Source organism: Halichoerus grypus, chromosome 2 (assembly GCF_964656455.1).
Source record: "Halichoerus grypus chromosome 2, mHalGry1.hap1.1, whole genome shotgun sequence".
NCBI classification, from domain to species: Eukaryota; Metazoa; Chordata; class Mammalia; order Carnivora; family Phocidae; genus Halichoerus; species Halichoerus grypus.
Window position 1 is genome coordinate 149,689,309 of NC_135713.1, and position 14,739 is coordinate 149,704,047.

At 59.0% G+C, this 14,739-nt stretch overlaps 1 long non-coding RNA gene across 1 annotated transcript; it reads right to left on the bottom strand.

Annotated features, from left to right (window-relative positions):
- Positions 1-1,095: 1,095 nt before the first annotated feature.
- LOC144381165 (uncharacterized) lies at positions 1,096-9,152 on the bottom strand. Its single transcript, XR_013445914.1, has 3 exons — positions 6,915-9,152; positions 2,436-2,634; positions 1,096-2,174 (listed from the first exon to the last, which is right to left on the bottom strand). It is a non-coding gene; the product is annotated as an uncharacterized LOC144381165 (long non-coding RNA).
- Between the last annotated feature and the right edge of the window lie 5,587 nt (positions 9,153-14,739).

Below are 14,739 nucleotides of genomic sequence, written 5' to 3' on the forward strand. Positions count from 1 at the left end.
TTCCAGGAACAGGGTGGCAGGAGGGGGTCTCAGGAGGGGCTTCCCGGATTCTGTGCCCTGAATGACAACATGACAGTAGCTACGAGGTATTCTATCATGAGGACTGGGACCATGGATCCCATCCATCTCCTTGGGCATTAGCGTTGTTCCATTCCCTGCTCTCTCCAGCACTGCTGTGATGAACACTCCTGAAAATACATGTGTGAAAAACCGAGCCAGAGTTTCCGGGGGTGAGTCCGAGGCTGAGCATACCGGGTGATGGGTGCCCTGTGGCTTGGGATGGGTGCTGCTCACTGTTCTCCCAGACAGGGGTGCCCGTCACCCTTTCCTCCAGGGGACCTGCATTGGACCTCCGCTTCCTCACGTTCTTCCCAGACCAGACATCTGCCAGTCTGAGGGTGACCAGTGCTGCCTCCATAGGGTTTCCTTTGCCGGAGTCCTTCCCTGGGAGCTCCCACATCTCTGACTCCCCCCGTGCCTGTCCTCCCCTTGGACTTGCATGTGTTTGATCTCTGTCCCTGTGGAACCCTGTGACTTGGAGCATGATTTGGACCAGAGTCAGGTGAAACCTTTCTCTGGCCTTGGGTTGTGAGCAATGCTTTTGCCCATTGTGGTGTGTCTTCCAGCTTTCTGCATTTCCCTGGTTTCTGTGTGGGCCACAGGAGGAACCAGCCGTTTCCTGTCTGGGGTCAGGCTGTGGTGTCCCAGCAGGAACAGGGGTCTCGGCCCCAAGATTGTGCCCATAATTCCTAAAGTGGCCTCTATGATTACATCTGATCTGTAATCCATCGGGGATTTCAATATCGAATAAGGGAAATTTGTGACAAATAAACACAGAAGAAAATGAATCCCCTGTGAAAATAGGTGGGCAGACACAAAGGCACCTATTGCGTGATTCCACTTACAGAAACATCCAGAACAGGGAAAGGAACAGGGAGAGAAAGCAGCTTAGGGGTTTCCAGGGTCTGGGCTGGGGGAGAAATGGGCAGGGGGGGCTTCTGGTTCGGGGACTCCTTTGGGACATGAGATATTCCGCAGCAATGTTCTGTGGTGTGGTGGCACATCGTTGGGAAGGTACTTAATGCTCATGATGTGTTGAATTGAAAACAAGTAATTTTATTTAAAACAAATCATAAACAGTATACAGAATATGAAAAGATAAAATAACAGTTAATATGAACCAGAGAGAAAGAACATAGGGGGAGGGGATGAAACAATCTGGCGGGGCCGGGGTCCAGCGATGGAACTAAGGGTAATTGTACAGGGAGCTCTCCCCGCAGGGCTGTGGGCTCTGGATGTGGCTCTGGGAGCCCTGCAGGAGCAGGAGCAGGAGTAGGGACAGGTGTAAGAGCAGGGGCAGGGGCAGGGGCAAGTGGAGGGACAGGATCAGCAGTAGTGGCAGGTGCAGGATTCAGGGCAGGACCTGGGTAAGGAGCAGGAACAGGAGCTCCGGCAGGCGCAGGGGAAGGGGCAGCGGGTCTGGCAGGGGAAGAGGCAGAAGCAGGAGCAGGAGAAGGAGCAGGAACAGGAGGTCAGGCAGGGGCAGGGGAAGGGGCAGCGGGTCTGGCAGGGGCAGGGGAAGGGGCAGGGACAAGAACAGGAGCCCAGGAAGGGGCAGGGGAAGGGGCAGCGGGTCTGGCAGGGGTAGGGTTATGGGCAGGAGCAGGGGCAGGGACAAGAACAGGAGCCCAGGAAGGGGCAGGGGAAGGGTCAGCGAGTCTGGCAGGGGCAGGGACAGGAGCTCAGGCAGGGGCAGGGGAAGGGGCAGTGGCTCTGGCAGGGGCAGGGGAAGGGGTAGGAGGAGGGGCAGGAGCTGGTTTGAGCAGTGGCAGGTGCAGGATCCAGGGCAGGAGCTGGGTCAGGGGCAGGATCCAGGGCAGGCGCTGGGTCAGGGGCAGGATCCAGGGCACGAGCTGGGTCAGGGGCAGGATCCAGGGCACGAGCTGGGTCAGGGGCAGGATCCAGGGCAGGAGCTGGGGCAGGGGCAGGAACAGTAGCAGGAGCTGGGTCAGGGGCAGGTGCCAGTTCTTCCTGGTCCGCGTCAGGCTCTCCGTGGGCGGGTGCCGGGTCACCTGCCGGCTCCTGGTCTCCTGCTGAAGTCGCAGGCTCCACCCCTCCCTCCAGAGCTGCCGATGGAGCTGGAGCCGGCTCTAGGTCCTCAGGTGGTGGAGCAGCTGTGAGAGGAGAAAAGCTCATCCCCGTGCCTGCTCTCCGTGGGCCTTTGCGGAGACAGAACCCAGCCCAGGGCCTCCCAGAGAAGCCACAGCCAGGAAGGAGCCCTCCCCGGGACGTCTCCCCGACTGCAGTCCACCCGCTGGGCGCTCTGTGCCCAGTCGTTGCTCCTGGCCCCACACCAGCCTCTGGGAGCTCCTCCCTGTGGGGCCAGCACCGACCCATCCCCACACACCACAAACACCCAGCCCCAGCCTTCTCACCCTCGGGCTCGGCCTCCGTGGGCTCCGGCTCCTGGACCACTGTCCGGTGACCAACCACCTGGGACAGTGGTCTGGGTGGTGGTGGAGGTTTTGCCCGGCAATCCCCAGCACCTGTTTTTGGGGATACCTGTGGGGTCAACCCCTCTGTCAGGGAGGAGGGCATGTCCGCCAGCCGCCTCTGGAGGTCATCCGTGGCCTTCTGCAAAGACAGGGATGGGTAGTCGGCTGGAGGCATCAAAGCCCTGCCCGGCCATCCTCACTGTCCTCTTGCTCAGTCCCCCTGCTGCTCCCAGATCAGACGTAGACCTGTGTGTGCACAGCCCTGCACCCGGGATGCAGTGACCCATCCCTGCAGGGCTCTTGGGATAAACCCTGGGCAGAAGCTCGCAGCCCCCCACACCCCATCCCACCCAGCCAGCCTTGACCTTGAACATGACCTGCCCACTGGGTATCTGACCCCTCATCAGCCTGCTCCTGCTCAGGGTGGCCCCACCCCACATGACCCTTCTTTACACACGCACACACACAGACACACACACACTTACACGCACACTCACACACAGACACACACACACAGACACACACACAGACACACACACACACGGAGGGGACCTGGGGCTACACAGGTCAGATCAGAGCAAGTGGGGCTGGGTGGCCAGCTCTGGGCCTCCTGGTGTCACCTTTCTGTCCTTCCGGCCAAATGGCCAGAGGCGGTGGGGAGCCCTGACACAACATCCCCAGCGGGGGACAGCGTTTGCAGGGCGCTCTTTCTTCAGCCTGCAGCCTCTGGACTTTGGGAAGCAACACCCGAACATGCTTTTGGTTGGAGGGTCTCCAAAGAAATGAGCTGGGCAGGGGGCTGTCTCTGGAATGTGGGTGCCTGGTTACCGGGGTTCCAAATTCTGTTGGGCTCTGTTGTCAGGGAAGTGAGGTCACCACTGTGTGCGGTCCCCTTACCCAACTTCCTCCTTACACAAGAGCCCCCCGAGGGCCCCCTCCCCCAGCTGCTCAATGCTCACCCTCCCCCCATGCCCCATGCATACAGTGACACCCAGACAGCCCACCCACAGCCCCCGGGAGGCCTGGGTGCAGCCGGTGTCCCCGCTGTGAGGACACAGAGCTGGGTTCAGACCGGGCTCCTGCGCGTGCCCAGGGCCGTGACCCTGGACAGACCCCGTGCCTCTCAGGGCGTCCCCAGGCTCCCCATCTGCACAGTGGGGTATTCTGGCTTCTACTTCTAGGGACGCCATCAGGGGTGGGACCTTTACATCCATTCCGTACCTGCTATCACAGGAGGCTGGTGCACACTTGGCAATGCTAGGATGAGCCAGGGGCTGGGCTTGGCATGGAGCACAGCTCAGAGGGGCCTGGGTCTGCTCTGGGGTCTGGGCAAAGCCACCCCCCTCCTGCCTGTGTCCCAGCCCCCGTGGGAAGGTTGTAATGAACTGATTCTGACCTTGTCCTCTCACAACACAGACTTCCAGGGGCTCCCATTAGGGTTAGGCTCAGGTCCCAGGGCCTCGTCTGTGCCCATGTGCTGGGCAGTCCCCACAGTGGCTCCCAGCATCCCCGAATCCTGGTCACACATCCCTATGGAATCCCCTCCCCTCCAGGGTGGATGGCCTCTCAGGAAGAGAATGGGGCAAAATGCTGGGATGTCATTTCCAAGCTGATGGAGGAAAGTCTGTGACTTCTGGTTCCCTCTGTCCTGGGTTCATTCTCTGTCTCCTTCTCTGTCTCTGTCTCTGTGTCTCTCACAGGAGCAGGATCTGTAGGCTCCTCGGGCGATGTGAGAAACCTCAGAAGCCTCCCTTGTCCCTGATTCCCTCTCCTGTCCTGGTGCTCCGTTCCTTCCTAAGGCCTCCTCAGCCTGACCAGAGCAGTGATTCTGGAACCTCTTCCAAATGGGGACCCTGAGGCTGCAACAAGGAGGGTCTTGACCTTGGTCCCCAGACCAGTGGTCAGTGCTCTGCCACGTTCTGCGTACCCAGGTCCTCAGCCCCCCAAGCCCCCAGGCTGTCCTCTGCTCAGAAGGACCTCGAGGGAGTCCAAAGCATTTTCCCAGGACTGGGAGCACAGTGGGTCAGGGATGGAGATCCAAGGCCAACAGGCTCTTCCACAAGCCTGTGGGACCCTAGGGACACCGCATCTCTACAGCCCAAGTGACAGAAGAGTAAGCTGAGGCCTTTTGTGCTGTAGCCCGTCTGGACTTGGGGGTGGGTATCTCTTCCTGCTTCCAAGTGGCCAGGGTGGTGATGGATACCGGAACCCAGACCCTGTCCTCTCCCAGTGCCCTGGCAACCCCCCTGGGCCCCTTGGGGACCCCTGAGCATCAGCCTGGCCTGTCTCCCCTCCCATGCTATGGATCTGGGTCCTTGCCAGGAGTCGTGATGCCCTGCCCCATGGCCCAGCTGTCTCCAACCTCTTCATTCTTTCCCCCTTGTCCCCCACCTCGCTCCCAGGGTGTCCTCCCCTTCTGACCCCCAGCTGGGCAGCCAGAGCGGTGTGTGTGTGTGTGTGTGTGTGTGTGTGTGTGTGTGTGTGTGTGCACGTGCGCATGCCTCTACGTGCCTGGGGATGACCAAGGTCATGTCCCCACAGGGGACAGGGTGGGTAGCTATCCCCGAGGATCTGAGGGGCTCTCACCCCCAAAGCAAACCTCATGGGAGGGTTGGGGCTGGCCTAGGGCTGGAGAGCAGCCCTGCTCCTTGGACTCTGCACCCCTCAGTTGTCCTGGGACAGTCCCTGCCTCTCTTGACCCAGGTTCCCAACTGTCCCTGAGGGTTGGACATGGAAACGCTTGAATGCGGCCACTCCTCCAAGGGTAAGTGGGGGACAGGTGCACCAGGCACACAGGCCTCCCCACTGAGAGGGGCAGCAGGTGTGTCACGGCCAGGTGTGCACAGGGGACCTGCCCACAGCACCTGTACTGTGAACCAGCCCTGCAGCGGATGTGCACGAGACCCATGGCTCCGCACCTGACCGGTCCCCCACGTTCTGTCACCACTGCCAACTGCTCTGTGGCTCCAAAGTCCACCAAGCCCTGCAACCAAGCCCGCCCTGGGCGGCAGGCCTCAGGGTGCAAGGCCAGGTGGGGTGGACATCTGGGGATGCAAAAGTCACTGAATACCCCCCACCCAGCTGGCCTGGAATGCAGATACCCTCTCAGGGTCCAGCTAAGTGCAGGGCTGGGCCAGAGGACCTGGAGGCATCTGTGGAGGCCAACTCAGGGCAGGCCGAAAACCAGTCCACCCCTTCCCCTTTTCCTCTCCTCCTTCTGCCTTGTCTTCATGGCAGGACCCGGGACAGAGGTCCAGCCTGTCCCTGGCTGTAGCCCTGGCTAGAGTCAGAGGGGCGGGAAGGAGGCCGGGGAGGAGGGGCCCCCCTGCAGGATGCCCGAATGTGAAGGGGGTCATTACTCTAATCAGGGACCCCATGGGCATTCAGGGATTTCAGCCCGAGGACTTGGCCCCTGCCCCATCCTTCACCCTCCACAAGGCCCCGCATCCTCCCCAGCCCAGTCCTTGTCTGCAACCAGTCCTCCCTCCAGCCCCAGGTAATCCAGCTGCTCCGGGGGCTGCTAAATCATTACAAGCTGGAGCTGAGCCATCCCTATGGGGCCCGGTTCCGGGTCCTGCAGCCCCACAGTGAGGAGAGGTGAGGCCAGGCAGGAGCGGGGAGAGGGCAGAGTGGACTCTCCCTGGGGGCCATGGCTCCCCAGTCAGCACAGACCCTGTTGTGTGCTGGCCCCTAGGGCACCCAGACTCCTGCTCCTGGGCAGGCTCCGGGAGGGAGACCCGAGTGTGGCTCCTGCTAGCTCAGACGTGTCACTCTGTCCTGTATCTACAGCCTGTCCCCCGAGCTGGACTGCCCCTCCTAGTCGGCCAGCAACACCTTCAGGGCCAAGAACAGGCCATCATGAAGCTCGGGGGCCAGTGCGTGGCTGGGCAGGCAGGGCAGGGCTCGCTTTCAGCTCAGGGAGTCTGTGGCTGGGCTAGCAGGGGTTCTGGAGCACTGGCCTTCCAGCTTCTCTGCTGACCAGCCCTGGGACTGGAGTCATTTACCTCCCCTCTCTGGGCCTCGCTCTCCTCCTCTGTGCAATGGGGTGATGCTGAATGATCCCTCCCATGGCAGGAACATGTGGAGTGCTGGTGATTGACCTAAGCTGGGCACAGAGCCTGGATTGCAGAGTGCAGTGGGGGATGGTGAGTGGTGTCGGCAGTGAGCACCCCTCCGCCCAAAAGCAATCCAGCCCTTCCATGCAGCCCCCAGGCCCCTGGCTGGGAGCCCAGGAGCAGTGGCCGAGCACACTCCTGACACCGGGCCCCTGTGTGTGGCTCTTCCTCAGGAATGGGGATGTGGTGGGGACCTCGTGACATGGGGCCAGCTCCTCTCTCTGACGGAAGGAGAACAAAGAAGCCTTTCCCTGGGGTCCCCTAAGGCCACGTAAGAGGGGAGGAGGGTGCCCCCAAACAGTACCTTGAAATTCTGCTTCTGTTAGAACATGAGTGTTGGGGTTTGGTTCTTTCCCTTGCTGGGCTGTGAGACACACACAGTCTCCATGACTCCTCCTCAAATGAAGAGCTGTTGCAGGTCCCGGGCGTCCTGGACCTGGGGAGGGGAGAGGGGCCCGTTCCCTTCCTGGCTCCTGACGGAGACCTGTCCTCCCAAAGACAGGATGGTTTTGGGTTGCGATCCTGGGCCAGGGCTGGAGACAGCCCCTCACTGCCCCTGACTCTGGGGCTGAGGGGGCCTTTCTCTGGCACAGCAATGCCCACTGAAGGCGGGGGCTTCAGAAAGAACACACTCCTGGACCCGGTCCTGCCCCAGGACGGTGGCTGCCTTCCCCAGATCCGGAGGAAGAGGGACATCCTGTGCTTCTTTGGGCAGTGGTCCTCTGACCCACGAGCAAGGAGTGGAAAGTTTCTCGTCTGCCTCTGGAAGTGCACCGGGAATGAGTGGGCCAGTCACTGTGCACACACGAAGACGGACATCGTGCTAAGGAAGCGCGGGAGGTGATCCTGTGCAAATGGTCTGCGGGTCGGTGGGGCTGGCTGCTTCAGTGTCCTCCAGTGGGCCCCCTTTCCCTGGACGGGAATCCTCGTGGAGTCTCCTCTCCTCCCACGGACTCCATTCCTGCTGGTTTCAGGACCATACCTTGAGAACATTTCATTTGCACATTTGAAATTCTGTACCCATTTTAGAGTTAGAGTTACGGTTTGGGATTAGGGGTTCGGGGTTCAGCTTAGGGTTAGGGTTAGGTTTAGGGTTAGGGTTCGGGTTAGGGTTCGGGTTAGGGTTAGGGTTCGGGTTAGGGTTCGGGTTCGGGTTACGGTTAGGGTTAGGGTTCGGGGTTAAGTTTTAGAGGTTAGGGTTAGGGTTGGGTTAGTGTTTGGTTAGGGTCAGGGTTAGGGTTTCCTTATCCTGTGCTCTTGAAAGCCCATTCTCCTCTGATAACCAGAGTGATTATTTCGGAACATAACCTCTGAGCCTCTCAGTGGTCTGCTCCCCAACTTCCCTTCTCTCCAGCCTCTGCTCTCTCTCTTGCCCCCCTCCACTTCTGGACCACCAAAGAGTGTGTTGTGCCACATGGGCATGTGTTGTGCCCTCTGCCCAGTGCACTCTTTTCTCCCCCTGCTTTATGTCTGGCTTGTTCTCCCATTGGCTGGGCTTGGACTTCTCCCCTGGTGACCTGAATCCTGTCAGCTGGGTATGTTCGCTTGTCCTCTATTAAGTGGATGTCCTCCTACTCCGTGTGAGCTACTTACTAACCTGACAGTTATGAGGTAGGAACAGGGAAGTAGTGTGCAAAATAATCAGTCTCAGAGAGGCTCATCACACCTACCTGACAATAGCCGAGCTACTGTCCCCACAGTGGGGAGCAGGTAGCCCCCTCAAAAGGGGACCAGCCATATGAGGCAGTTGGACAAGACTTTCAACATCTTGGGTGTGGGGAGATGTCGACTTGGACCCAGAAGCTTATACTCTTGGATTCAAGGCAAGCGCCCTCTTCTTCCAGAGATCCTCTGTCCCCTTCCATGCCCACATACTGGACCTGATTCCTGATCTGGGGCAGTTCAAGGGTGCCCCCTCCTAGGAATACCAGTGGTTTACTGAGGACCTTGTCAGCAAGATGCCGAGTAGCCTTCAACGGAGGACCCTACGGGGGTGGAGACAGCTCTGTGGGGGCCAGCAACAGCCCACTGAAAGCAAAGTGGGGCAGGTGGACAGCCCTGCTTGTTCTACCCAGTCTGTAGGGCATAGAAAGAAGGGCTGTACCCAAAAGTGCTTAACTCCTGGCAGGTGGGGACAGGACCTGCAGAGGGTCGGCCAGGGGAGGGCACCTGTATGGTTTGCCCGGGAGCTCAGCACAGGAGGAGTGTTCCTGGCTCCAGCATGCTGACTGTGGGGGAAGTTTCCAGCCTCTGAAGACTCAGGCTCCCCTTTTTACGATGGGGTGCTGATGGCCCCCATCTCTAGGAGCAGAAGTTAGGGAGATCCTGCCAGCAGACTCACTCAGGACAGACCAGGAGAGTGGCAGTTGCTTAAAGCAGCCCAGGGCCTGCCCCCTTGAAGAAGGTGCACATGTACACAGCCCAAATTTTGGGGTCCTGCTGCCAGCATCTGACAGTGACCCTCTTTCAGAGAGCAGGGAAGCTCCGAGCTTCTTCTACACACCTTGCCCTGCTCATCGCTTCCAGCTGCCTGGCCCTGAGTTCTGTCCTTTCAATGAATTGGTCATCTAGGAAGTAACATTCTCTGAGTTCCATGAGCCAATGGAGCAGATTATTCCAACCTGAAGAGGGGGTTGCGGGGACCTCCAATCTGTAGCCCATAGCTCGGAAACAGGGGTGACCTCTCTGCCCAGCCACTGGCTGACCACTGAGTTAACAGCACAGGGATTCAGTAGCCACACACAGCAAAGAATACAGACTTGACAAAGTTAGTTCAGAAAAGTCACTAAGCCACCAGTAGCAACTCCAACGAGCAGCAATCATGAAGCCTGGCGTGGGGAAGGTCTGATGTTCAGGATGCTTCCATTATAATATTCATAATCACACCTTGGACTTGTCACTGGGGCCAAGTCCCCCGGCTGGGGGCCAGGTAGCTCCTACATGTTCCACGGGCCTCTCTCTGGCTCCCCCAGCCATGCACAGTCCTGTGCTGCTTCCCAGCAGAGGTCAGTTTTAACCAAAGCCAGGAAGATGGGATGGGTTTTCCTGACTCCCCACCCCCTGCCCCACAGTGCTGCAAGAGAGGAAAAAGTTTTCCTCCACCCTCTTAAGGTCCCTGGCTGAGTCTGGAAATTGACAAAGACAGATGAACAGGAGAAAAGCAAGCAAAATGGATTGATTGTTTTGGTGGGAGCCTCACAAGACCATGAAGGCCAGCAGAGGTGACTGGAGCAGACAGCTCTTCTACCTTTTAGACAAAGAAGCAGTAAGTGTGTGAAGAATTGACAGACGCAGGGGATTGGACTAGGGCTCGTAAACGGTAAAGAAGGAACTAGGAAGATAAGGGTTAGTTTCACCAGGTGTGTTCGTATAGACCCCGTGGTCCTAAATTCCTTGACTCTGGTGATAAGCACGTCATCCCTGTGGTCCGGGGAGAGAAAGTTCCACATGGGAGTATTCTGACCTGCTTCAGGGAAGAAGGGCTGATGACCGGGGGTCAGAGAGAACTTCTCGCTTCTGCTCTATGCAAAAGTTCTTTTAGCTTCTATATTTAATTTGCCAAGGTGCCATATTTGGGGTCGTGTGTCCTGACCCTCACTGGCCTGGTGCTGTACTCTGTCTCCTAGTATCCAGGACATTGGATGTGCTGCTGTGGAGACCTTCCAGCCCTGGGCTAGCCCCGTGTCCAGGGAGGCAGCTGCCTCAAGGGGAGGGTTGCTAAGGGTGGCCGCCCCTCCTCAGGGAGATTGGGTGGGAGAGTGCAGATCTTACTTCGAGAAACCGACTTCATTTCCTGAAAGGGTCTACCTGACAGTGGGATCATACAGGAGTTCTATTTTTAGTATTTTGGGGAAGCTCCATCCTTTTCCCAGCATGGCTGTGCCAACCAAAGTCAATTCCGGATGATTTTTCCCTATAAACCAGAGATTTTTCAAGAACCTCTCCAGCAGAGAACATGAGGAGAACATTTTCAAGACCTTAGACTGCCCCCTCCTCTCTGCAGAGGGCTCTCTCCTGCACCAGTTGCCTCCTCCCCTGCCAGTCCCTGCCAGCCTGCAGCCTGGGAGGGTGGATACCCTGCCAACCTCCAGCCCTGGGGACAGAGCCAGTGCGACGTGGTCTCCCAGCAGGTCTGAGCACCAGGCCCCCACATTGCTCACTCTCCTCCTGTGGGCTCACTGTGCCACGTCCTCCCTCAGGCTCCCTGGGCCCAAGTCCTCCTCCACTCAGGGACCACTCTCTGCCCAGGCTCCACATGCTGAGACTGGGAGCAGGTCATCTGGACCTTCTGGACTTGCGCTTCCATGCCCGTGACATGGGCACAGGCTGGCCTCACAGACTGCTCAGAGGAGACCCAGCACAGGAAGATGCAGGCCGCTGCCAGGGGAGATGCCAAGTGACCCCAGAGGGAGCGCACAGGCCTTACACAAGGGACTGGGCTCATGGGGTCCAGTGTGGGATGCGGGCGCCCAGCCAAGGGGCATGGGGAATCCTGGTGAGGGCGGCCCTGGCGGGGTGGGGGGGAGGGGGAAGCCATGGAAGGGTCCCAGAAGAGGCAGGAGACAAGGAAGAGGACAGGACAGAGCTTTCCAAGGAGGTCGATGGAAGGATCAAAGGATCACAGAGGCCCTTGGGAAAACTCGGAGGCCTTGGAGATGGTGGCTGAAATGCTGTCATTTGTTCTGAAAAGTTGTGTCACAACCCCCCAGTTGACCCTGGATGATTTACTCTTTGTTGGTTCTAGGATTCAGTGCGTACCTGCCATTAGAACTCACATTGCATGAAGTCTAGGATATATTTACTTTTCATCACTTTTCAGGACTAGATTTTTCTAGAGGAAGTGCTATGCATGGGTGTCTCCATTCTTTTCTTTGTGCAACTGGCCTCTGTTTTCAGGAGCAGATTCCTGGTGCTCATCACCAGTGCTAGCCCTGAGGACTGCCCCCATCACCTCCCACAGTGGACGTGACCATGGGGGTTGGGGGGTGCTCACTGATGAAGCCCCAGTGCTCAGTACACAGCAGGGACCCCAGATCCTGTGCTGAATGAGGGAGGATGGGAGTGAGGGAAAGAGAGAGGGAGGGATGATGGGAGAGAAGGAGGGGAGAGAGGGAGGAGGGAAGGGAGGATGGGAGGGAGGCAAGATGGGGAGAGGGAGGGGAGAGAGGGAGGAGGAAAGAGAGGATGGGAGGGGTAGAGGGGAGGGAGGGAGGCAGGGAGGCAGGGAGGGAGGGAGTGGGGGGAGGGAAGGGAGGGGTGGAGGGGAAGGAGAGAGAGGGGTGAATGAATGAGGGAGTGAATAAATGACGTAGGGAGGGAGGGAGTGAAACCACAGAAGCTGGATCCATACCTCAGGAGCCATTATTTGGGGTGAGGTCTAAGGGCATCACAGCCCGGGCCCTGGATGGTGGCTCAGGGCACGTCCAAGTGTCCTCCCAGTGCTGACCTTCCTTCTCCTGGGACCCGCTGTCATCCTGGATCCTCTCCACCTCCTGCTCAAACAATTCTCAATGTTTCCAGGAACAGGGTGGCAGGAGGGGGTCTCAGGAGGGGCTTCCCGGATTCTGTGCCCTGAATGACAACATGACAGTAGCTACGAGGTATTCTATCATGAGGACTGGGACCATGGATCCCATCCATCTCCTTGGGCATTAGCGTTGTTCCATTCCCTGCTCTCTCCAGCACTGCTGTGATGAACACTCCTGAAAATACATGTGTGAAAAACCGAGCCAGAGTTTCCGGGGGTGAGTCCGAGGCTGAGCATACCGGGTGATGGGTGCCCTGTGGCTTGGGATGGGTGCTGCTCACTGTTCTCCCAGACACGGGTGCCCGTCACCCTTTCCTCCAGGGGACCTGCATTGGACCTCCGCTTCCTCACGTTCTTCCCAGACCAGACATCTGCCAGTCTGAGGGTGACCAGTGCTGCCTCCATAGGGTTTCCTTTGCCGGAGTCCTTCCCTGGGAGCTCCCACATCTCTGACTCCCCCCGTGCCTGTCCTCCCCTTGGACTTGCATGTGTTTGATCTCTGTCCCTGTGGAACCCTGTGACTTGGAGCATGATTTGGACCAGAGTCAGGTGAAACCTTTCTCTGGCCTTGGGTCGTGAGCAATGCTTTTGCCCATTGTGGTGTGTCTTCCAGCTTTCTGCGTCTCCCTGGTTTCTGTGTGGGCCACAGGAGGAACCAGCCGTTTCCTGTCTGGGGTCAGGCTGTGGTGTCCCAGCAGGAACAGGGGTCTCCGCCCTGAGATTGTGCCCATAATTCCTTTTTTTTTTTTTAAAGATTTTATTTATGTATTTGACAGAGAGAGACACAGCGAGAGAGGGAACACAAGTAGGGGGAGTGGGAGAGGGAGAAGCAGGCTTCACGGTGAGCAGGGAGCCCGATGTGGGGCTCGATCCCAGGTCCCTGAGATCATGACCTGAGCCAGGGGCCTGGGGGCTGCATGGAACGGCTGGATTGCTTTGGGGCAGAGGGGTGCTCACTGCCGACACCGCTCACCATCCCCCACTGCACTCTGCAATCCAGGCTCTGTGCCCAGCTTAGGTCAATCACCAGCACTCCACATGTTCCTGCCATGGGAGGGATCATTCAGCATCACCCCATTGCACAGAGGAGGAGAGCGAGGCCCAGAGAGGGGAGGTAAATGACTCCAGTCCCAGGGCTGGTCAGCAGAGAAGCTGGAAGGCCAGTGCTCCAGAACCCCTGCTAGCCCAGCCACAGACTCCCTGAGCTGAAAGCGAGCCCTGCCCTGCCTGCCCAGCCACGCACTGGCCCCCGAGCTTCATGATGGCCTGTTCTTGGCCCTGAAGGTGTTGCTGGCCGACTAGGAGGGGCAGTCCAGCTCGGGGGACAGGCTGTAGATACAGGACAGAGTGACACGTCTGAGCTAGCAGGAGCCACACTCGGGTCTCCCTCCCGGAGCCTGCCCAGGAGCAGGAGTCTGGGTGCCCTAGGGGCCAGCACACAACAGGGTCTGTGCTGACTGGGGAGCCATGGCCCCCAGGGAGAGTCCACTCTGCCCTCTCCCCGCTCCTGCCTGGCCTCACCTCTCCTCACTGTGGGGCTGCAGGACCCGGAACCGGGCCCCATAGGGATGGCTCAGCTCCAGCTTGTAATGATTTAGCAGCCCCCGGAGCAGCTGGATTACCTGGGGCTGGAGGGAGGACTGGTTGCAGACAAGGACTGGGCTGGGGAGGATGCGGGGCCTTGTGGAGGGTGAAGGATGGGGCAGGGGCCGAGTCCTCGGGCTGAAATCCCTGAATGCCCATGGGGTCCCTGATTAGAGTAATGACCCCCTTCACATGCGGGCATCCTGCAGGGGGGCCCCTCCTCCCCGGCCTCCTTCCCGCCCCTCTGACTCCAGCCAGGGCTGCAGCCAGGCACAGGCTGGACCTCTGTCCCGGGTCCTGCCATGAAGACAAGGCAGAAGGAGGAGAGGAGAAGGGGAAGGGGTGGACTGATCTTCTCCCTGCCCTGAGTTGGCCTCCACGGATGCCTCCAGGTCCTCTGGCCCAGCCCTGCACTTAGCTGGACCCTGAGAGGGTATCTGCATTCCAGGCCAGCTGGGTGGGGGGTATTCAGTGACTTTTGCATCCCCAGATGTCCACCCCACCTGGCCTTGCACCCTGAGGCCTGCCGCCCAGGGCGGGCTTGGTTGCAGGGCTTGGTGGACTTTGGAGCCACAGAGCAGTTGGCAGTGGTGACAGAACGTGGGGGACCGGTCAGGTGCGGAGCCATGGGTCTCGTGCACATCCGCTGCAGGGCTGGTTCACAGTACAGGTGCTGTGGGGAGATCGTCTGTGCACACCTGGCCGTGACACACCTGCTGCCCCTCTCAGTGGGGAGGCCTGTGTGCCTGGTGCACCTGTCCCCCACCTACCCTTGGAGGAGCGGCCCCGTTCAAGCGTTTCCATGTCCGACCGTCAGGGACAGTTGGGAACCTGGGTCAAGAGAGGCAGGGACGGTCCCAGGACAACTGAGGGGTGCAGAGTCCAAGGAGCAGGGCTGCTCTCCAGTCCCAGGCCAGCCCCAACCCTCCCATGAGGTTTGCTTTGGGGGTGAGAGCCCCTCAGATCCTCGGGGATAGCTACCCACCCCGTCCCCTGTGGGGACATGACCTTGGTCATC